The sequence below is a fragment of the Perognathus longimembris genome, chromosome 13, assembly GCF_023159225.1.
Source record: "Perognathus longimembris pacificus isolate PPM17 chromosome 13, ASM2315922v1, whole genome shotgun sequence".
NCBI lineage: Eukaryota > Metazoa > Chordata > Mammalia > Rodentia > Heteromyidae > Perognathus > Perognathus longimembris.
In genome coordinates, this window is record NC_063173.1 from 40,510,202 (window position 1) to 40,534,533 (window position 24,332).

At 36.4% G+C, this 24,332-nt stretch overlaps 1 pseudogene; it reads right to left on the reverse strand.

The window, feature by feature from the left end:
* Positions 1-7,806: 7,806 nt before the first annotated feature.
* LOC125361981 lies at positions 7,807-8,699 on the reverse strand (annotated as a pseudogene).
* Positions 8,700-24,332: the final 15,633 nt, after the last annotated feature.

Genomic DNA, 24,332 nt, shown 5'->3' on the forward strand with positions numbered 1-24,332 from the left:
GCTATTCCTGAGGGCAGTGCTCACTTTGAAATTTCTTAGCATGTTGACACACCCAAGTTAGAGATAAGAAGTAATAATGTGTGAATGTCTGATTGATTGGCAAATTGCAGGAACATTTATTGGTTCTGGTAAGTGCAGAGATTCAATCTAGAAACTATAGGTCAGTAGTAATTAATGCAGTACAATGAGCACTACAGCAGAATTCAGACAACCTGGATCCAATCTCATGTTAAATCTCCAGCTATCAGTCACAAGCAAGTTACTCACCCCCTGATGTATTTTAGTTTACCCTTGTTAGGATTAAATATGTGGTGCTGTTTCTCTTGATCTTATTTAGTATTTTCTCTCATGGCCTGTGTTAGTCTGTTCAGGCTGATACAACCAACTACAGTCACTCAAATGACTTCCTGAAAAGAAAATGTATCTCTTAGTCCTGGAGGCAAGAGAGTTGATTACCACAATCAGGAGGTTTAATGCCTTGGAGGGCTTCACTTCCTGGATTATCAGCCAGAGTTTTCCCACATCCTTACCTGGTAAAGAGGACTACTGAGCAATCTGAAATCTTTTTTATAAGGGCATTAGTGCTTTGTATGAAGATGGAGTTCTCATGACCCAGTCACCTTTCAAAGACCCTCTTTCACATTTTCATGCCTAATTCTCCTCTTGCCTACCATTTTTCTTATTTCATCATCTTTATGATGCTATAAATTAATGGGGCCCTCAAATAGCCTTCCCCAAACTCTTACAAAAGCTGCCAGAGCTTAATGAGGCTGCTCCCTTTGGGGTAGCTCCATCCTGGCTGTCCCTGAACTGCATAATAAGAAGTCAATTTAACTTAACCTTCCCTGATCAAAATCGAACCCCTGGGAGGGTTATTGATGTTTTTTGAGGAAATATAAGTAAATGGCTAGTCAATTATCTGGTCTTCAGGAACGAAATTATTAGATTTAGCCTGGGAGAAAAGTAATGTCACATCCAAAGAGAGAGAATACATCTTCCGCTATCTTTCCTCCTGCTGTTAAGCGAGGCTTCTTAAACTGATTAATCATAAATTATTAATGTCAGTCAGACTGGGAAACATTCTATATCTTTTTTTTTTTATTGAAATATGGCTTGCCAGCATCCCAGTGGTGGGCTTGACTGATAAACCACTAGCATTGTTATTTGCATGATCTCGCAGGAACGGTGCTGCCAGCCTCATTTGTTGTGGGGTTGACAGAGCATCTTATGATATATCTACAATTGAGGAATCTTGATCATCCAGTCAGTATCACCAGCTCAAAAAAGTCTAATGAATTATCTTTTAAGAAGCAATTTTCTATGCTTGCTTAATGAAAATATGTTTAATGGTAAACAATTTGGAGAGAATGTAATCTGTCAGTGGTTGTTGAAGCTCTGACCTGACACCAGCCTTGAAAATTTTAAATTTAAGAGTTAAGATGTGGTATCTGGAAATTGTAAGCTTTCCTGAATGACCAGGTTGGATTTTTGGTGTTTTTTTTTTGTTTGTTTGTTTTGGTTTTTGGTTATTTATTTATTTATCTATTTATTTATTTTTTATTTTAAGTATTTACTATCAAACTGAATTACAGGGAGGTTACAGTTTCATACATTAGGCATTGGATACATTTCTTTCTTTTTTTTTTTTTTTGTCTTTTCTTTTTATGGAACTGGGGATCGAACCCAGGATGTTACACTTGCTAGGCAAGTGCTTTGCCACTGAGGTACACCCCAGCCCCCTGGATACATTTATTGTACTGTTTGTTACCTCTTCCCTCATTACCCCTCCCCATTACCCCTTTCCCTTTCCCCCCCACAATGAGTTGTTCAGTTCATTTACACCAAACAGTTTTGCAAGTATTGCTTTTGTAGTTGTTTGTCTTTTTTTACCCTGTGTTTCTCGATTTTGGTATTCCCTTTCAATTTCCTAGTTCTAACACCAGTATACACAGTTTCCAATATACTCAGATAAGATACAGAGATAGTGTAGGTACAACCACAGGAAGGAAATACAAGAAGATCATCAATAATAGAAGCTACAGTTACACATGGCAGGTTGAAAGTTTTGGTTTTTAAGGATGGCTGTTACCCTTCATGGAATTTAAAATTTTAGGTCTTTTAATAGTAGATTCTTTCAGATTATAGACTTTAGAAATTGATTTCACTGTTTCATAAACATTTGGTAATAAGTAAGCCTATGAAAGGGACAGGAGAACATAAAGACAGTTTTATTAAAGACAAGTCTCACAAACTTTCTTGCCTAGGCTGGCTCAGATCTCAGTCTCCTGAGGATTACAGGTGTCACTCACATATGCCAAGCTCAAATTATTTCAGAATATTTAATTCAGATGGCATGCATTATGGCATATCACCCATTTTTGTATCAATAAAGACACAGCTTTTTACGGGGTAATTACCTAAGATTCCACAGCTAGAAAATGCTGGTCTGGGCAATAACTAGGCAAGTGTTTGATTGCTTTAATTCTTCCTCATATATTAGAAGTTTCTCTTTGGTCAACAAAGTATAATACTAAAATGATAGTGCAGTGATTTAATCAAAATATGGAGTAGATTCACTAGTTCTTTTGTTGTCATTCTTTTGTGTTTTGTTCACAGCTAAACTACATTTCTGTCAGTAAGTGATCTAAGAGAGGACTCTGGATCCAGAATATGGTAAATCTGATTGAAAGAAAGCTAAGTTTTCATTATTAGGTTTCCTACATTTTTGAATGGAATAGAATTCCATCACTCAATCCAAATATCCAACCCTTTCATTGTCATTAAAACACCAATATTGTTGGATTCATTTGTATTACACGTAAGCATAATGCACTTAAATAATCTGAACCCTTCTCTAGAGTATTGAAACAAATTGACAAATATAAGTCAATAAACAAATTGAAAAAACAGAGAGAACTCATTTTGACCTAATATTTGGGCATTACCTGGTCAAAGAAAATGAATACCAGGAGAAATCAGTTGTTATTTTGGCAAATAAAATTGAGTCTAGTCCTTTTTGAAATCAGTTTGTTTCCTGTTAAAAACGAAAGTTTTCAGAACTATTTCCCTGGTGTACTTTCTTTTGTCTATCCTTTCTGAAAGTATTCAGGTAAATTTTATTTCAGAAACCACCAGGACATGAAATGCCTTTACAAAAGTCAACATTGCTGCCTATGTTGTCAATTCCAGGTACTAATGCCTCCACTGTGTTTGTCACCTAAGCTACTTTTAAGTATTTAGTCAGTTCTTCTTCAAAACACGAAAAGCATGTGTGTATGTGTATATACATACATATATATTATTACTTTAGTGAGCACTTGTGTTTGAATTCAGGGCCTCACATGTACTTGAAATGTTGTGAGTGCACTGCCACTTGAATCATGCCTCCAACACATTGACGAAACTGACAACACTCTATTGCTTTGAGTACTGACACATCATGCCTTACTGGAGGTTTTTTTTTTTTAAATCTGTAGCCTGAGTGGCTATCCAGAATCTACTCAACTGGTTAACAAAATAAAGATCACTAATTTTGAATAAATTTTGCAAGCTAATTGATGTCATTATGAGAGCTTGGAATCAGGAATGCTGACAGAATTCACACTACAAATCAGCTGCCTTCCCTATTCCCACAACTGGTTGTTAAATATTTATCAGTTTCACTCTCACACTCTTACTAACCTCTAAGAATTTAGCACTCTGAGCTCTTTATTTATCTTCTCTCTCCCAGGTTATCTCAATTTGATGATATCTGGATTGTATAACACAACTGAAATCTTCAACATTAATCCCTCCTCTCAATTCCAAATCATTTCATCCAACTCAAACTTTACACCACTTGAAACTCCTATGTAGGCATTTGAAGTATTATGTTCCAAATGGAACTATTTCTATGACTCTCATAAAAATCTTCCTTTCATTGACACATCATACTTTGGATCGCTGGAATTTACCCAAATGACCTGAAGGTATGCTGGCTCCCTTTCTTCATATTCAACTTCATAAACAACACATCAATATCAGACATTTTCACTTTGAAAATAACTCTGAACTATTACTTTCTCCTAACAATATAACCACAGGAGTTTAGTCCATCTTGTTTATAATGTAAGGCATATTATTATAACTTATATTGATTATATGATATTAACATTTTATTAGTACATTTTAATTGCACAAGTGTTTCCTTGTTATATTTATACACCTGAATATAATGAACTTTGATCAAACTCACATCCTCTAGTATTCTTTCCTTCTCTCTACTTCTGAAGCAGCTTTAACTGGTTTCTTTATTCTATTTTATGCATTCATATAAATTATAAAATACTAATTCAATAATTTCCCCTACTATCCCATATTCTTTTTATGCTCTCCTGTTCTGCTACATCCCCTCGCCAAGCAGTCATTCTTTTAGAAGTACATCATTCTCTGTGTGAGAGAGAATGTGTGTGTGACTAGACTCTGTACATAATAACATGAAATTGTCTTCTTCAGCCTGATTTTCCCTTAACATAATTATCCCCCATTCCATGATATTTCATGTATATAGCATGGTTTTAAACTCCACATTGTGTATATCTGTACCTATTCATCAGTCATCAGTTGATGGGACTAAGGCCAATTTCATTTCTTGTCTTCTATGAGCACTGCTGTTATAAATAAAAGTGTGCAGGAAGCTCTATTTTATGCAGACCTACATTTTTCACATGTATGGATAATACGTATAGTATAATTAACATAATTGATTTGTGTGTGTGTGTGTGTGTGTGTGTGTATGTGTATAATTCAGAATGGATCATTCAGAATGGAAATTCTATTTTTATCTTCTTCTATCTTCTATTTTTATCTTCTTGAGAAACCTCCATACTGATTTCCATTTCCTTTTACCACATGTGCTACCACATACTGTCCTGTATCTTTGATAGCATTATGACCTTTAAAGCAGCTCCATACTTCATGGATTCTTTTTCAAACCTGTTTGTAGACTTTTATGAGCATTTCATATTAAATGATGCCTAGCCTTTATTGTTACTGATATATTCTGTATGAAAATTATTGGTACTGATATATACATATCCATTTTCTTTTACTATCTTTCCCATTGGGAAGTTGCTTCTCAATTTCTGAGAATTCCCCGCACCCCCACCCCCCCGAACAAAAGCTCAGGACAACATAGAATCACTGAGAAATTTCATGAGACCTTTAAAGAAGAACAAATTATAATAATTTTCAATCTGTCCAATAATATAAAATGAGCCAGCACACTACCAAACTCATTTTATGTACCCAGAATTTAATTGATACCAAAAATCAAATGAAGATAGAAACAAAAGAAATATACCCTGATTTTCATTCTCTTATAATGTACTAACTCTCTACACCCCATTTTGACATGTGATAGACTGATTGTCTCGATAAATCTGAGCACGAAATTTCTCAGTAAAATATTTGCAAAAAATTATACAATCTCCATCATACTGAAATTTCATTCAAACCCATTCAAAAAAAGTACCCTAAGAATACAAACAGCAATAAATATTGTAAATGATCCAGCAGGAAAAAATTAACTCATAGACTTATAGAGGGAATAAAAATTAGAGTAGACACTGAGAATTAGTGCATGGTTTCATAAACAAGATAAAAATAGAATGTCCATTTTTTCTTGCTACAGAACCCCTGAATCTATCAGAAAGAATACTAAATCACCTTCAAGTATGTTTACATATCTGAGTTTAAAGTAGCACTTTCTAAAACAACATTCAAGCTTTTGAATCTGCCTACACAATCCCAAATCAATGAGCACATAAATTGCTGTGAGAGAGAGTGTGTGTGTGTGCTTGTGTTTCTGTATATGTTAATCAGTTATGAAGAAGAATGGATTATCTAATTTTCAGAAAAATAGACAGAATTGGAGATATTTGTGCTAGGTAGGGTAAGCCAGATTCAGAAATTCAATTATCAGACATTTTCTTTCATATGCAGAAAGTAGAGCTAAAAAGTGTCATAAATGGAAGACAGGGGATTTGTAGTTTTAATACCAGAGGAAGTAACAGAGGTGATTAAGGAGAATGATAGGATGAACATGATGGAAGTACTTTCTGTGAATATGTGGAAACAGAGAAACAAATCTCACAAAAAATAGAATAATATTGAGAGGGTGAAGGCAGAGTCCTATTCAGGATGAATTTTATCAAAGCATGCTACATACATGTATTGGAATATCTTAATGAAAGTTGCTTTGTAAAATTAATACAACTTAGTAAAGTAAATGTCAAGAATAAGTCTTTACATACATATTGAGTCTCCTCAGCACAAAGTCAAATAATAACTTTATATAATTTAATAGAATGAACTATAGATGTGGAATTCCAAGTAAATAATGGCTAATTGATGTATGCCTTTGAATCTTGAATTTTTGGCTTCTTAGTAATTCTTATTAATTAAAATGAACCCTAATGCTTCTCTTCCTTTTTGAATGAATCCAGCCTTTTTTTTCATCATTAACGCAGATGAATAAAGAAATAAAATTCATTTAAGTATTTGCTAAGGGAAAGTATTTCCCTTTGAAACCTTCAGCAGCCATTCAACAAGATATTTTTGGTTTAATTATTCTTTCCTATTTATTATTCCTTTTATATATTTAAGAATTGGATAAAGAAAAGGGGTATGGTATAGAACTCAGATTTTTTAAAGGTATGTTTTTTAAAGTTAGTTAGGCCAGAATTCATTTTCCTCCCCAATTGACTTTCAGTCCATTCTAGTATATATTTTCACAATAATGTACTAAGTGGTATACAAAAGGATGCACACATCATTTAGATATGTGATATTTTACAATGTTACGTTACTAATTTTTTAAAATTAATTTTATTTAGTTTTTGTTTTATGTATGGTAGGCAAACACTCTACCCTCAAGCCACCTTCCCAGCCTACATTACTAATTTTAACAACTAAACAGAAACCCAAATATTAATCCTTTGATTAAACTATAATGAACAATTTCTTATGTATCTGGTTCCGACCTGCTTTGTAGTGCTCTTTCCTCAAGGTCTTCTGGAGACTTCTTTCATAATTAAAAGAACTACAGTCGTGGTGTTGCCTAACCAATTTTTTTTCCTAGCAGACCAGATTACCCAAAGCAATTAGGAAGTTACATGTGGTTTGCCAGAGAATTACGACAAGTTATGCTGCTAAGAATTGTTTTTATGGAGTGCTAGGCACTTGGCTCCATCCTCAGCTCAAGTAGTTCTCTATAATACAACCCAAAAGTCTGTTGGAAAATTTCTAACCACAATAACATGACTTAAATTTTCAAGATAGTCTCAGATAACCAGGGAGGAAAAGAACATTATTTGAGCCTTACTTAACAGGAAAATCAAGCATGAGAAGCAAAGAATATACTTACACTGTGGCTGGTTATTTATAAAGGACCACAGTTCCTTCCTATGGACCAACTTCCTACAAAATATATTGCCTTAATTACTGCTTCTTTAAATTTTTTTTACAGTGCTATGTAGTACCTGATGCAGAAAAAACATCACATAAAGAAGCATTTATTTGAGGTTTAACATGAAATTATACAAATAAAAATTTGTATATACAAATCCACATTGAGTCATAAAACATAACAAAGGACAAAGTAAAAACAAAGAAAACTAACTGGCAGCTACATACAGTTGGACACAATTGTGTCTTATACACTAGAAAGTCTTTACAAAATAATCAGATCAACAGAACACCAAATCTTCAATGTAGTCCTGTAAGTTGGGTTTCTTTAGCATCTCCTGATTTCTCTAATGCTCTCCTTTAGTATAGCTCGTAATTATTTTGGGAATTGCCACCTCCTCGGTATGTCTTACCTAAGTGCGCTGTTGACCACTGTAGTCTGCATATACCTGTCCATATCCATAGTTCCCATAGTTATACCAAGTATAATCATATCTGATATAGCCACTATAGTTTTCATCACCACCATAGGCACTATTGTAATTTCCATATCCTTGATCATAATAGTTATTAAATCCTTGGTTCCAATTTTGGCCCTGACCTTGGCCACGACCCCCAGTACCACCTCATCCTCCTTTCTGTTATTACTGTTGCTACCTATACACCTCTTTGGGTTATGCAACTTTGATCTCACACTTCCCAGAACCAATTTAATGTATCTGCTTTCTGGCAACTTCTTTACTGTAACAACTTCTCATCTGTATATGTGATAAAAAAAAAACAACCTCTTTTCTCATTGGTTTTTGTATACATGGGAAGTTCAATATTTTCAATCTCTCCAAAAGCTCCAAAATATTCTTTAATTTGTTCTTCAGAAGATTCTGGGCTCAGTCCACCTGCAAAAACCTTTTTAGGGAGTTCTTTGCCTTTTAAAGCTTTGGCCCTTTTAGGATCTATCAATTTGCCATCCAGTTTGTGTTCTTTCAGTTCAAAAACCTTATCAACACTAGTAGCATCTTTGGAAAGTACAAATCAAAATCTTCTTGATCTTCCAGTGACTGGATATGTTTTAATTGTGCAGTCTACAACTTCTCCAAATCGAGACACTCTGTCAGATCTTTCTTGCTCGTATCCCAGCTAAACCATCCAATAAACATTTTACCATCATCCTGCTGATTCTTGCTTGCATTGATTTTGAATCCCTCTCCAAATACCTCTATGTTGCTGTACTCGTTCATGTCCTCTATGGTGCTGGCACCTGGTCTGGGTGGCGGCAGCGGCGGTGGGGCCTTGTATGAAGCTAGATTTATAATGACGGTGGAAGAGAATGGCATTCACTTTGTAAAGTTAAATAGTTGTGAATCCTTAAACTAATTGATAAAAGTTGTTAAATGAACACTGAATTTTTAGGTTATTTTTTAAGTTAATATAACGGGTGATGTAAAGAGGGGTTACAGTTATGTAACTCGGATAAAGAGTACATTTCTTTTCAGATGTTACCCTTTCCTTTAGAACATTGAATTCTTTTATTTATTTATTTATTTTTCAAATTTTTATTATCAAACTGATGTACAGAGAGGTTACAGTTTCATACGTTAGGCATTGGATACATTTCTTGTACTGTTTGTTACCTTGTCCCTTGACTTCATTCTCCCCATCTTCTCTTCTTTCATCTAAAACTTTCGCCTAATTCCTAGACACTCCTTTCAAGTAGCCATACTAGTATTTGTTGAAGTTTGATTTTTGTTATTCTAAGGAATTATACTGCTTGAATTCTCCTTCAAATCTACTATATTTCAGTTAATAAATATGTATGTATATTTATGTATGTATATGTATGCATGCATGCATGCATGTATGTAGTATGTATATCCTCATGTCTCAAGAGGCTGAGACCTGAAGCCTTCAAAGACAGCCATGACAGAAAAGAATGACTTTTATCTAACCAGCAGAGTGCTTGATTGAAGGCATGACTCAAGTGGTAGAATGCCAGCCGTGAACAACCCAACTCTGCAAGATTGAGAGGCCATGAGTTCAAGCTCCAATAACACACACACACACACACACACACACACACACACACGAACACTTACACACAAATATGAAAATCATTGTTAGCTCACAGACTAAAGAAAAGCAAGAGGTAGTTTATATTTTACTTACAAGCCATAGTTGGTCAATATGTGGTTAAGACTGTGTGATATCAGACATGAGTACACAAATTAATGAAGGAAATGGAATATAAAGCATACTAATGGACCTATACAGAATAAAAGTTATTTATATTGACGTGTTTTTTTCTATTTTTTGTAGGAAAGAATGGGCCGTTTAATAAGAAGTCCCTGTAGAATTGACAGCATATTCAAAAAACAACTGAATTTAATTCTCTACTCCACATTGTGAGGCTTGTACAAATTCCATGTATATAAAGTGTTTTGAATCGAGGTTAATATTTTAGAATTCATATAAAATGTATTATTTTATAGCTTCATAAGCAAGACAAACCAAGCATCTACAACATTCAACCAGTAAATACATTTAATGATGGCATTATTTATAACTTCATTATATTCATTCTCAAATGAAGGATAAAGCACAAAGCAAGAAAATAAGATGATACAGGTTTTGAGCAAAGAAAGAACATCTTGGATATAAAATGCATTTTTAATTTAACATAAAATCCGAACTAGTGCAAGACAGGAAAAATCATAAGAATTTCACATAAACATGTAAAAGATCTTCAACCTCATTAACAATAAGCTAAATGCAAATTCAGCCTTACATGGAGTCATGTCACAACTACTGTCATTACAAAATGTCAAAGCTCTGGGAGAACACATTGGAAATTTTTGGCACTACCTGACTGAAATAAATTTGCACGTCACCTGCAAGTCTATTACTTGCACAGTAATTACAGGAATGGTTGTGAAAAAGGATGCTAAGGAAGCAATGAAAAATAAACACACTACATCAGTTTAAAACAAGTTTGACTAAGCAAATCTTTAAGAAATGCATAACAGCACAAGAAAACAAGCCAAAGATCCCTCAAAAACAAAATTCCAAACCCCAGATATTCTCCAAGACATGTTACAATTACAAATTGCTTCTTTATTGTGAAATATATATTGGATTTAGAAATGAGCGAACTATTTTCCATGTCACTATGGATGGCTCATCTTTAAAGTATAGCTTGATGGCTATGGGTATGGTTTAGTACTTATCTAGCATGTGTGGGTCACTTTGTTTGAGTCCTAGCTCAGCAAGACATGAACTCATACATATGCATATATCAATAAAATTAAAGACATTACCATGAAATATATGGGCCATAAGTAGAGAGTGATTAATGGTGGTAAAATACCTGGGGTATTTGGTTTAGTCAAATGTGCTAAAAATACATTTTTAAAAACTCCAAAGAATAAAGTAGTTACTTTGCATGGCTGGGAGAAAAAAAAGTTCAATTTAGGAAGGTTACTGAAGGCTTACTTATTGGAGAAATTACCACATAAGAATATCTTTGAATACTAGTTCATATTTAATTATTTATGTTATGTATAAAAATCATTGTAAATATGTTATGCATTTATATTCACCCATTGATATTGTAATTAGGCATTTCATTATTTGACTACTGAACTCAACGTATGACATGACCTGAAAAATGACCAAGCATGACATTAGATGTATTGCCTACTATTGTCAAGCATGCAGATAAAAGTTTCATAAAAAAATTTCATTATCTATGTTGATTCTTATGCATGTTAAGTGTTCCTGCTTTGTTATCTATCCTAAGTTTTAAATTCTCAATTTCCTAATGCACATATTATTAAAGACAAATCCCTAAGAATTTGTTTCTTTTTTATTTTTTTTCAAATTTTTATTATCAAACTGATGTACAGAGAGGTAACAGTTTCATACGTTAGGCATTGGATACATTTCTTGTACTGTTTGTTACCTCATCCCTCATTCCCCCCTCTCTCCTCCCCCTTTCCCTTTCCCCCCATGAGTTGTTCAGTTCATTTACACCAAACATTTTTGCAAATATTGCTTTTGTAGTTGTTTGTATTTTTTTACCCTATATACCACTGTTTACCAGTATACATGGTTTCCAATATACTCAGATAAGATACAGAGATAGTGTAGGCACAACTACAGGAAGGGATACAAGAGGATCATCAATAATAGAAGTTACAGTTACACATAGCACATTGACAGTAGTTACAACAATGATATAACAATTGTTTCCATAACATGGAGTTCATTTCACTCAGCATCATCTTATGTGTTCATAAGGGTATAGCTATTGGGCCTTGTGATCCTCTGCTGTGACTACCCTAAACCTGTGGTAATTATTCCCTATACAGGAGACCATAGAGTCCCTGATTCTTTGGGTCTGGCTCACTTCACTTAGTATAATTTTTTCAAAGTCCTTCCATATCCTTACAAATGGGGCAATGTCATTCTTTCTGATAGAGGCATAAAATTCTATTGTGTATATGTACCACATTTTCCTTATCCATTTGTCTACTGAGGGACATCTACTGATAAACATGATATATGAAAGGCTTGTATTAATACAACAATCCTTCCATAAAGTAATAGATGACTTCATGGCCTCGACAAATAGAAAGATGAATGAAATTGAAGAGTCAAATGAAAAGATACCTACCCAGCTAAAAGATTTGATAAACAGCACTCAAAACCAAATTAATGAAGTTAATGAAGTAAAGAAGTCCATACAGGACCTAAGAGATCACATGGAAATCATCAGGAAAGACCAGTCACTAGGAAAAGAGATTCAAAATCAAGTAGCTAGCCCACAGTCCTGACTAACTGAAGCAGAGGATCAAATCTCAGGAGCGGAAGATTCCCTAGAATCTATGGAGAAAGATAAAAAATCAATACAAAACCAATCCAATCGACAAAACTCATCACTGCAGGAGCATCAAGACACAATCAGGAAGCCCAATTTAAGAATAATTGGTATTGAAGAAAACCTGGAGAAAGAAGTTAATGGAATAGGCAAACTATTTAACAGAATATTAGCCAAGAACTTCCCAAATATCTAGAAGGAAAGGCCTATACAAGAAGCATTTAGAACCCCAAACCGACCAGACCAGAATAGAACATCCCACTGACACATTGTGATCAAAACAGGATCAATAGAGTCCAAAGAAAGAATTCTTAAATTCTGTTAGGAGAAGAAAACAATCACATATAAAGGAAAAGCAAGCAGAATTACCCCAGACTTCTCAGCAAAAACCATGAAAGCAAGGAGAGCCTGGAACGAGGTATGCCAAACACTAAATAAAAATAACTACCAAGAGTAGTGTACCCAGCTAAACTCTCATTCATAGCCAAAGGTCAAATAAAAGTCTTCCACAATAAGGAAAAACTGAAACAAAATATCTCCACAAAACCAGGTTTACAGAAAATCCTTAAAGATGTACTATACAGGGAAAATAATCAAGATCCCAATACAGACAGAGAAATTAACCCTAAATAGAAAACCAGAATATCAAATCAAGAAATGGGAAGACACAGCTTTTAACAAGATAGTGATAATGAAAGAAACAAACGATCATCTCTCAATCCTAACTCTCAACATTAATGGTCTTAATTCTCCAATCAAATGACATAGGCTCACAAGTAGTACCAAAAATCAAGATCCATCTTTCTTCTGCCTCCAAGAGACACATCTAAGCAGCAAAAGTAAACATCTTCTAAAAGTGAAAGGCTGGAATCAAATCTACCAAGCAAACGGCCCCCATAAGCAGGCCAGAGTTGCGGTCCTAGTATCAGACAAAATTGACTTCAAGTTAAAAAAAGGTAAGAAGAGACAAAGAAGGCTACTACATACTAATAAAGGGATCACTCCTACAGGAAGATATAACCATCCTAAATATCTACACACCAAATAAAGGAGCACCCAACTTCATCAAACAAACACTACTAACTCTAGAATTTGTTTCTTATAAAAGTCCAATATCAGAGGAGAAGAAGATTGTGCTGTCACAATAGGGAGGCACTCCAACTCTCTCCAACCAAATATTGAGCTGGGAACTCCAACACCCAATGCCCCATCAAGAGACAGGCAATTCCCAGCAACCGGAACAAACAGAGAAACACAGGAAACAAAAAAGAACAAAGAAAGAAAAGCCTATAATCTGCACAGAGCCAGAAAATCTCTGGGGTACTCTCCCCCCCCCCACCCCAGCCCGAGCAGAGCCAGGCTGGGAAAGTGGGCCCGGTGCCAGTGAACTGGACCACAGATGGTCAGCAACCACAGAAGCAACAGCAGAAAAGTCCTGCCGCGAGTGTATAGACCAGACGGCAGGAGATCCACAGGTCCCAGATTGTTCTGACTGGACAGAGCCAGACAGCTGTGAGACTGTCAGCGCGGGACCCAGCAGCCAGGAACAGACACATCAGGAGAACTGGGCACCTCGGACATGGAGAGACAGGGCTGCCGTTGCTAAACAATCGATGGCCACACCCTGGCTTGGAAAAGCCCACAGTAGAGTGGGACACACACACACAATCCAGGACCAAGTTCCCCATTGTTCCTCCCCAAATCCCCCAAATGGGAGATCAGCTCTGGCAGAGACCCAAAACCTGACTAGAGCTCATCACAAAGGAACAAAGAAACTAGAGATCCTTCCCTCCTCCTCCCCGAGGGAACAAAGAGCCCCATACCTGGTGGTTCTAGGATGTTGCAGCTCCTGGGGGGGACACAGGAGCTAGCAACGGCAGAGCAGGGCCCAACAAAGTGGCCCGGAGACCGCTTAGGACAGTGTGCCCCAAAGCCCCAGCTGGGAAGCCTGAATCTGTCCACACCAGCTCCCCCAGCAGAGACCCAGGTTGTGGTAGGCAGTTGACCAACACTTGAGGCACCCTGGTCTGTGCAGACTTTTGAAAAACAGTTACAGGCTTGCAGGTGTGCAATTCCAGCCAAGCTGGGTCATCTGGGCCTGAGCACACGCCCCCCTCACAGCAGAGGTGCTGAGAGTCTGTGGGCACCAACCCATGCCCAGACACTTGAACCTGCTGGGGACTAGGCATCCCGTCCCCACATAAATTCAAAAAAGAGCACAAGCACCCTCCAACAATCCAGGGCAGTGCGCCCCCCCCAAAAGAAGCACAAGAGCTCACACCCACACGCCCCCAGAGGGCCAACGTGGTCAGCGTTCTAGCCCTCCAACAGGAGGGTCCCATATCCACTCTCCCCGTGAGAGCACACAAGTGGACAAGCTGCCCCTCAGCAGCAATGCCTGCTCTGATAGGCGTACTCAGCATAGGTGGACAGGCCACCCCTCAACAGCAACACCTCCTCTGACAGGAACACTCCTTATAGGTAGGCAAGCCGCCCCTCAGCGGCAATACTAAATCTGAGAGGCAAGCTCTCTTGACCCACAGCAATTAACAGGGAAAGAATTAAGGAAGAGAAAAGTCTCCATGCCACGTTGAATTAGTGACCTGCGAATCCCCAACAGGGGCCCACAAGGGTCAGCACGGTGGCAGAGCACGGTCCCTCAGAGAAAGCCACAGAACCTACCTATCCCTAACTGCAGTGAGCGTTACTGCCTTGGCAACAAATGAGACAGTCACGCTCACCCATAAGGCAGTAAGGTTCAACAGCTGAACTCAAACTCAGAGAGAGTATACAAACAAGTCCCCTCTGGCAGACCAGTGGGAACCAGCACAAAGCCAAGCCAAGGCTGCCACCTATGGCCCCTGAGAGGAAGTGTAAAAACTCCAGATGCATAAATCACAAAGAAATATTTCAAATTTTATGAAAGGTCAAGTCAACTCTCCAGCTCCAAAAAGCAGTATGACCAAAGAGGAGATGGGAATTAAAAAAACAAACAAACCGAGGCTATGATATCAGAAATGACCAAAAACCTCAGGAACTAATTCAGAAAACAATTCCAGGAGTTTAGAATGGAAGTTTAGAAAGACCTTCAGGAAATCAAGAAAGAAATGGAAGCAAAAATTGATACAGCCTACTCCTCCATTAAAGAAGACCTTAACATCCTCAGGAACAAAATACATAAAAAAATAGATTAAAAACACAACTCATTTAAAGAAGAAATTACCACAAGGAGAGCTGATCTGGCAACCATAAACAGCTCACTCGCCTCAATGCAAACCACACTCGAAGCCACATCACAAAGAATTGATCATCTTGAATCTTGAATCTCTCTTTTGGATGATTATTCAGCTGATAAGGACCAGAAAATTACTACACTCCAAGAAACTGTCAAACTCCAGTGCAGACTAATCCAGGAGATAATGGACAGAGAGAAGACATATAATCTGCGTATAATCGGAATAGATGAAGGAAAGGAGTACCAGAACAGAGATATACAACCCATATTCAATAGAATTATTACAGAAAATTTCCCCAATCTCAAGAGGGAAAACCTCACCCAAATAACAGAAGCATATAGGACACCTGTCAGAACGGAGCCTAGAAGATCCATGGACCCTAGAAGATCCACCCTGAGATACATTATAATCAAGGCCTCAGATTTCAACAATAAGGAGCAAATTTTGAATTCAGCCAAAATAAAGAAAGAACTATATTACAATGGAAAAAAGATCAGAATCACATCAGACCTCTCTACACAAACTTACAACTCACGAAAAGCCTGGAAGAACACAATCCAAGTCCTCAAGGCCAGCTGCCAACCCAGAATTAGATACCCAGCAAAATTAGAATTTACTTTCGAGGGAAAAAAACTGATCTTTCCATAGCAAAGAGGAACAAAAGGAATATGTGAATAAAAACCAGCCTTACAGCGAATTCTAAGAGGGGAACCCCACCCAACAGAAAACATACAGAACCTCCAGAGACAAAGAGAAAGAAACTTCAATAGGCAGAGGCCAACAGGAAAAGCAGCTCAATAAAGACAACAACGAAGGGAGAGGAATCACAACCTAACAGGAAAATGGAAGGGAAAAAACAACACTTATCCACAATCTCTTTGAATATAAATGGTATAAATTCTCTGATAAAGAGGAGCAGACTGACAGACTGGATTCATAAAAAAAAAAATGCTGTCTGTTGTCTCAGAGCTATCTGTTGTCTTACAGCAAGGGACAAAAACACGCTCCAAATGAAAGGATGGAGCAAGATCCTGCAAGCAAATGCACCTACCAAAATGGCAGGGGTGGTCATCTTGATTTCACAGAAGCTAGACTTCTCATTAAAATCAGATGAAAAAGATAAAGAAGGGCACTACATTTTAATACAAGGAAAAATCCAGAATCAAGATATCACTGTGATAAATTTATACTCACCAAACAAAAGAAGCCCTAAATATGTCAATAAATTCTTCCAGAACTACAGAACAAGATACACCTAAGTAAAATTACAGTGGGAGATTTTAACACTCCATTCTTTCCAAAAGACAAATTCAACACACAGAGGATTAGCAAGGGATACAAAGACCTGAATAACACCATATCCCACATGGATCTGATAAAGTCTTTCACCCCACAGAGACCCAATACACATTCTTCTCAGCAGCCCATGGAATATACTCCAAAATAGATAATGTGTTAGTCCACACAAAGAACCTCAGCAAATACAAGAGAATTGACATTATCCCATGTATTTTATCTGATCACAGTGGAATCAAGGTAACCCTCAATAACAAAGGATACCACAGACACTACACAAATACTTGGAGGCTAAACCTCTCACTGTTATCTAACACTTGGGTCACAGTGAAAATTAAGGATGAAATTAACAAATTCATAAGCCATAACGACAATGAAAATACAACACAAAGGAACCTATGGGATACAGCAAAGGCAGTGCTGAGGGTCAAGAACATTGCCCTAAGCATACACATTAAAAGAATGGAATCAGAACAGGTGAATAACCTCATGAGGCAGCTAACATGTATGGAGAAACAAGAAAAAATTGAATCTAAAACGACTAGTAGGAGAGAAATCACAAAGATTAAAGAAGAGATAAATCTGATTGAAAAGAATAGAAAGACCATTCAACAAATAAATAAAACTAAAAGCTGGTTCTTTGAGAAAATAAATAAAATTGACAGACCCCTTGCAAGACTTATAAAAAAGAGAAGAGAAGAGACTCATATCCCTAAGATCAGTGATTCCACCAGAAAAATTACAACAAATACACAGGATATTCAAACAATCATAAGGAACTTTTTCCAGAACCTATACTCACTAAAGAACAAAAAATTTACAGAAATGGATCAATTCTTAGAGAAGTATAAATTGCTGAAACTGAATCAAGAAGAAATAAATCAACTGAATAAACCAATAACTTACAGCAAGATACAGGAGGTAAGCAAGAGCCTCCCAACATAAAAAAGCCCAGGCCCTGGTGGATTCACAAATGTATGCTATAAAACCTTCAGTGAGTAGCTAATACCAATATGACTAAACTCTTCCACGAAATAGAAACAGAGGGAGAAATCCATAGTACACTCATACCCAAACCAGGCAAAACCCAACGAAAAAAGGGAATTACAGACCAGTATCACTAATGAACACAGATAAAAAGCTCTTCAACAAAGTATTAGCTAACGGGATCCAGAAAATGATCAAGAAAATTATATGTCATGATCAAGTAGGCTTCATCCTACAGACATAAGGATGTTTCAACATCCGCAAATCAATAAATATATTTCACCACATCAACAGAGCTAAGACCAACAACCACATCATCATCTCAGCTGATGCCAAAAAATGCCTTTGACAAAATACAACTCCCATACATGTTAAAAGGCCTGCAGAGGATGGGAATAGAGGGAACATTCTTTAAAACAATAAAAGTCATATACAACAGACCAACTGCTAATATCATATTAAGTGGGGAGAAACAAAAACCATTTTCCCTAAACTCAGGAATGAGATATGGATGCCCACTCTCTCTGCTCTTATTCAACATAGTCCTGGAATCCCTAGCCATAACAATAAGGCAAGAAGAGGGCATCAAATGATCCACATTGGCAAAGAAGAAATCAAACTATCCCTGTTTGCAGATGACATGATCTTATATCTGAAGTACCAAAAAACTCAGTCCCCAAACTCCTAGACCTAATAAAACATTTTGACAAATTAGCAAGATACAAAATCAACCGACAAAAATCAGCAGCTTTTTTGTACACCAGCAATGTACACGCAGAAAAGGAAATTATGGAAATAATACCACTTACAATAGCTAAAAAAAAGAATAAATTACCTCGGTATTAACCTATCTAAAGACATGAATGACCTACTTAATGAGCTGCATTCTTACAGTCAGCTGATATTGCACAAAGGAGCTAAAGATATACAATGGAAAAAACATAGCCTCTTCCACTACTGGTGCTGGGAAAACTGGGCAGCCATATGTAGAAAACTCTAAGTAGACCCTAGCCTATCACCATGCACCACGATCTACTCAAGATGGATTAAGGACCTCTACATCAGACCTGAATCCATGAAACTTCTGAAGGAAAGAGTAGGAAAGACGCTAGAACTTATAGGCACAGGAAGGAACTTCCTGTACAGAGTCCTAGGGGCACAACAGATAGGGGAGAGTCTCGATAAATGGGACTACTACAAAATAAAAAGTTTCTGCACAGCTAAAGACATAGCCACCAAACTAGAAAGAGCCAACCATATGGGAAAGGATCTTCACCAGCACAGCAACAGACAAAGGCCTAATAACTGTCACCTACAGTGAACTCAAGAAACTAACCCCCCCAACCCAGTAAACCAATTATAAAATGGGCAAAGGAGCTAAAGAGAGACTTCACAGGAGAAGTTATAAAAAATGGCAAAGAAACACATGTGGAAATGTTCAACATCCCTGGCAGTAAAGGAAATACAAATAAAAACAACCCTGAGATACCACTTCACCCTGTTAGAATGACCTATAATCTGAACTCAGTCAACAACAAATGCTGGAAGGGATGCGGGGAAAGAGGAACCCTTCTCCACTGTTGGTGGGAGTGCAAGTTAGTACAAGTACTTTGGAGAACAGTATGCAGGTTCCTCAAAAAGCTCAGCATAGACATAACCTATGACCCAGCTATACCACTTGTAAACATCTATCCTGAAAACAGTTCTCAGGATATCAAAAAGACATCTGCACATCCATGTTTATTGCTGCACATTCACAACAACCAAAATATGGAAACAACCCAGATGCCCCACTACAGTTGAATGGATCCAAAAAATGTGGTACCTGTACACAATGGAATACTACATAGCGATTAGAAATGATAAAATATTGGTATTTGCAAGGAAATGGTCAGAACTTGAACAAATAATGTTGAGCAAGACAAGCCTAGAGCACAGAGAAGAAAGGGGAATGGTCTCCTTGATATATGACCATTAGGATGTGCGGGACAGTAATGACCAGGTCTGCAAAACAAAAACTCTTCTTGTCCAAATGGCATTTCTACAGGTTTGGTCAGTGACCTTACATTATATATCTCAAACTAAACAAATACTAAACGTAAAAATGTCTAGAATAGACCTCTCAGTGGATCACAATAGCTCAACAGCTATGTACATATGATCATATAAGACAAATATAAGCAAAAACAACTCCAAGAGGACACAGGAGGACTCTATTGTTGATGTTACATTTAAAGTTCTAGGTGAATTTCCTTTGGCATATGCCACGTGGTTACTATATATGATTTTGGTACACTGGGTATTGTATATATGCCTACCTGATCTAGGGAAGGGAAAGAAAAACAAGGTTGTAAGATATCACAAGATATGTACTCACTCCCTTACTATGTAACTTCACCCCTTTTGCACAACACCTTGTCAACAAAATTTAATTAATAAAAAAAAAAAACCAAAAAAGTCCAATAGCTTTTGTTTATCCACTTCTCCATTCTATTTTTCGAGATGGATTTCTCAGAGCCTCTAGACATTTGTTCAAAAAATAGTTCAATATCCTCTAGGTTCAATAAAGATACTACTGTCGGTTCCAGATGTACTTTAAACAATTTGGGTTTTGTTCATTATGAAAGTTAGCTGGATCAACATTAATAGGACTCATTTCCCCAAATCAAACTGCCTAGATGAGGGAAACTTAGAACAGATAAACCATCTAGACAATAATATTTAGAAAGGTCTCAATCTGAATGTATTTTCTCAATTCCAAATTCCTCCCTACCACACACATATGCACACATACACAATCACTCACATACACGCACACTCACACTAAATGATGCAGTGGTTAGAAAATGCTTAACATCATATCTTTGTAATACATGCTCCATGAATATTTGTTAAACAGATAAATGACTATAGAGAAACCATCCCCAGTGCCAAAGATCTTTTAGAAGGGTTTCATGACAATTTTTACTTACATGAGAATGACATTTCAATGCAGTCCAGAACGAACGTTGCAATAACATTCATTTAACATGACTGAACAATATTGATACAGATGTTTTACTTTTGCAATAACAAAACCAAAAACAGATGAATCAAAATTTAGCACGAAGACAGAAACAGTTGTAGGGAAGCAGATGTTAGAGTTAAATTTAGTGAAAATATTTGAGGACTTTCCCAAAAAGTACACCAATATTTTACATGAATATAAAAATCCTGAAAGAGTCTCTATGTGAGAAATTACAGACTGTTTTAGAAACATTAATGGCATTATGTGATGAATTTAATCCTATACTACTTGTATTAAATCTTAGTTTTTATTTTGGTTATTATACTATTTGCCTGTAATTTTGACTCCAAAAGAAAGAAATACAAAGCATAGCTGAAATTATACCTAAAGTACTAAAGTTATTTCAGTTGAATTTCCCTGCAAAACTTGATGTTTTCCGGTTGTTGTTTTTTTAAAAAAAAAAACACTTAAATATGGATTTAAGTAAAATCAACACTTGATTCTCAACATTTGTCTGAAATGTAAATCAAATTCAGGCTCTCCTTGGGAGGAGGTTGCAAAAATATGTGAGTTCATTAGATAATTCCAATATTACTCAGTTAACTCTCATTATTACATTAAAAAATAAACATGATAAATATCCATAATCTACTTATTTTGTTAGAAATTAATCATAAATGAAATTTAATCCAAGGTTTTTGAATATAAATATTGCTGAACATTGTATACTGATGTGATCATCTGAAAAAACAAGTTGTTGTTGAGAGAAGGCATAAGAACTGGGTGCGAGTGGCATATGCCTGTAATCTGACCTGATTCTTAGGAGGCTGAGATAGGAAGATCAAGGTTAAACCCTAATCTAGGCACAAAAGTCCCTAAGATTCTTATTTCCATTTAACCAGAAAATGCCAGAAGTTGAACTCTGGACAGCCTACATGGAAAAAGCCAAGTCAAAGCATGATGCCCTGAATTCTAGCACACACACAATGATATAAAGGAATCTTTTTAAAAATGTTTATTGTTAAACTGATGTACAGAGTGGTTACATAAAAAGGAATCTTACACTAATAATTAAAATCATTACATGCAAGGTTGATGAATGATTTCAATACAAATTAAGAACACTCATAGGATGTATTTTCATACTCCCAAAGTGCTTTCCCCAAAGTGTCTTAATTATTGTGATTGCTTAATTGTATGTGAACATTTCCTTGTAATTCTTCTATTTTTGCGGGACTTGCATGTGACTACACTTAGTAAGTGGCCTTTCAAGAAGGTAGAGTTCAAACAACCAGCATTCTCTAGGGTGAAGTATAGTGCATGAGAGAGAGACATAAAGGGGAGGGAGAAAAGGAGATCAAATAGCAGAAAAAAGGAGAAAAGATTACAAATACATTGGGATATTCCTGCTTTGATCCATGAAAATTAGCATCAACTTGATAGTAATCTAACAATAATAATTCCCTAGCATTGGAAAGTTTACCATGATTATGTAAAAGGATAATTTTAGGAAGAGTTGGTTGTGGGACATGTAATCTACAAATTAAAAAAAACAAACTTCAAAGTAAAAGGTCTTGAAAAAATTTAAATGCACTCTTGTCCTCTACATTCCAAAATGTAGAATTTTTCTGAACATCAACTGGAAATAAAAAAGTCCCTAAAAACCTGTAGATTCTCACTGCCTATATTGTGTATCTCTTCCTTCCTTCCTTCCTTCCTTCCTTCCTTCTTTCCTTCCTTCCTTCCTTCCTTCCTTCCTTCCTTCCTTCCTTCCTTCCTTCCTTCCTTTCTTCCTTCCTTCCTTCCCTTTTCTTTCTTTCTCCTTTCTTTCTGTTTTGGTCTGTCTAGTATCCATTAGACAGAAATTCATTCCCTTGTCTTCACATTTCCCTACAAAATGTTGGTGCTCCAACACTCCATTCTTCAATGCCTGCTGTTCAGTCTGTAAGAACAGAAGGAGCCTGGGATTCAGCCACATAATTGTGTTTCCCATGGCTTCCTTGAGTAATTCTGTAGTGTTCACCTCATCACTCCAATAGAGCTAAGAAAATTAAATGAAATTTCTGACACTTGGGTATTCTTTTTGACTGGTTGTAGAAAAGACTGTCACACTATTTGGCAAGATGTTGAGAAATGTTGTAAGTGGAAGGAAGAGGCACAGAGCCCCTTGAGGTATGTATATCTGATTGAGTTTTGTCTTATGCCCACTCTATGGCAGACATTTTTAATTATATTATCCCAATATGTAATTTCTTTGCTTAAGTCATACTGCATTTACCTTTATGAATTATGTAATCAATGGATACTAATATAATAAGTGAAATTAACATGAATTTTCAGAAAATATTTGATCAAAAGGAGTGGTATACTGTGTTTATGATGTTTAGACCTAGGCTCAAATAGTGTGAGTAGATAAATAGTAACATTTACTGTTATTACTGCAGTATTCATTACTATTAACATAACCATTGCTGTTTGGGGAGACATTAAATTTTTTTGCTGTAGTTATTATGTCTTTAATGGAAATTAATGGAGAATTAATTCCTTTTTGTCGTTTTAAGGGGTGAATCAGTTGTGCGGCTTCAACTCAGATTCCCAGCACTGTCCTTGAGGGCACTGATCAAGGTTAGCATTGCTCTTCCACTCTGAGCCACTGTTACAATTTCAGTTTTCTAATGGTTAATTGGAGATGAGTCTCACAAATTTTCCTGCCCAAGCTGGCTTTGAAACTTGAACTTCAGATTTCAGTCTACGGAGTAACTAGCATTACAGACCTGAGTCACTAGCACCTGGCTAAGAATTAATTTAGAATGTATCCACACTAAATCCACATTCTTGTGGAATGCATCCACAAGTCACAAGGGGAGATCTTATAAATAAATATTATTTAACATTGTAAAATTGGAACATAAGGCCTAGTGTATAGTGTTAAAACAGTAAACAATGAATAATAACCCTTTTATTTTACTGCCAGTAGAAAAACTGTTATTTTCTTGCCATTCACATTTTTGCAATTTTTTTTTTTTTTTTTGGCCAGTCCCGGGCCTTGGACTCAGGGCCTGAGCACTGTCCCTGGCTTCTTTTTGCTCAAGGCTAGCACTCTGCCATTTGAGCCACAGAGCCACTTCTGGCCATTTTCTGTATATGTGGTGCTGGGGAATCGAACCCAGGGCCTCATGTATATGAGGCAGGCACTCTTGCCACTAGGCCATATCCCCAGCCCACATTTTTGCAATTTTTATCCTCTAAAATGCCAGTAGTTTGAGTTCATCAACTTTCAAAGAAACATGGATAAAAAAGAACTATATCAATTATATAGTACAAGAATTCCATTGTCATAAGTAGCGATAAGAAACTGTAATACATTGTTTGAAAGTGATTTGTGTGTGTGTGTCTGTGTCTGTGTCTATGTGAGACAGAACACTGACATCCAAGTGATATTATATCTTGTATAAAAAGAAAATATAAGGCTTAAATATTAAAACAG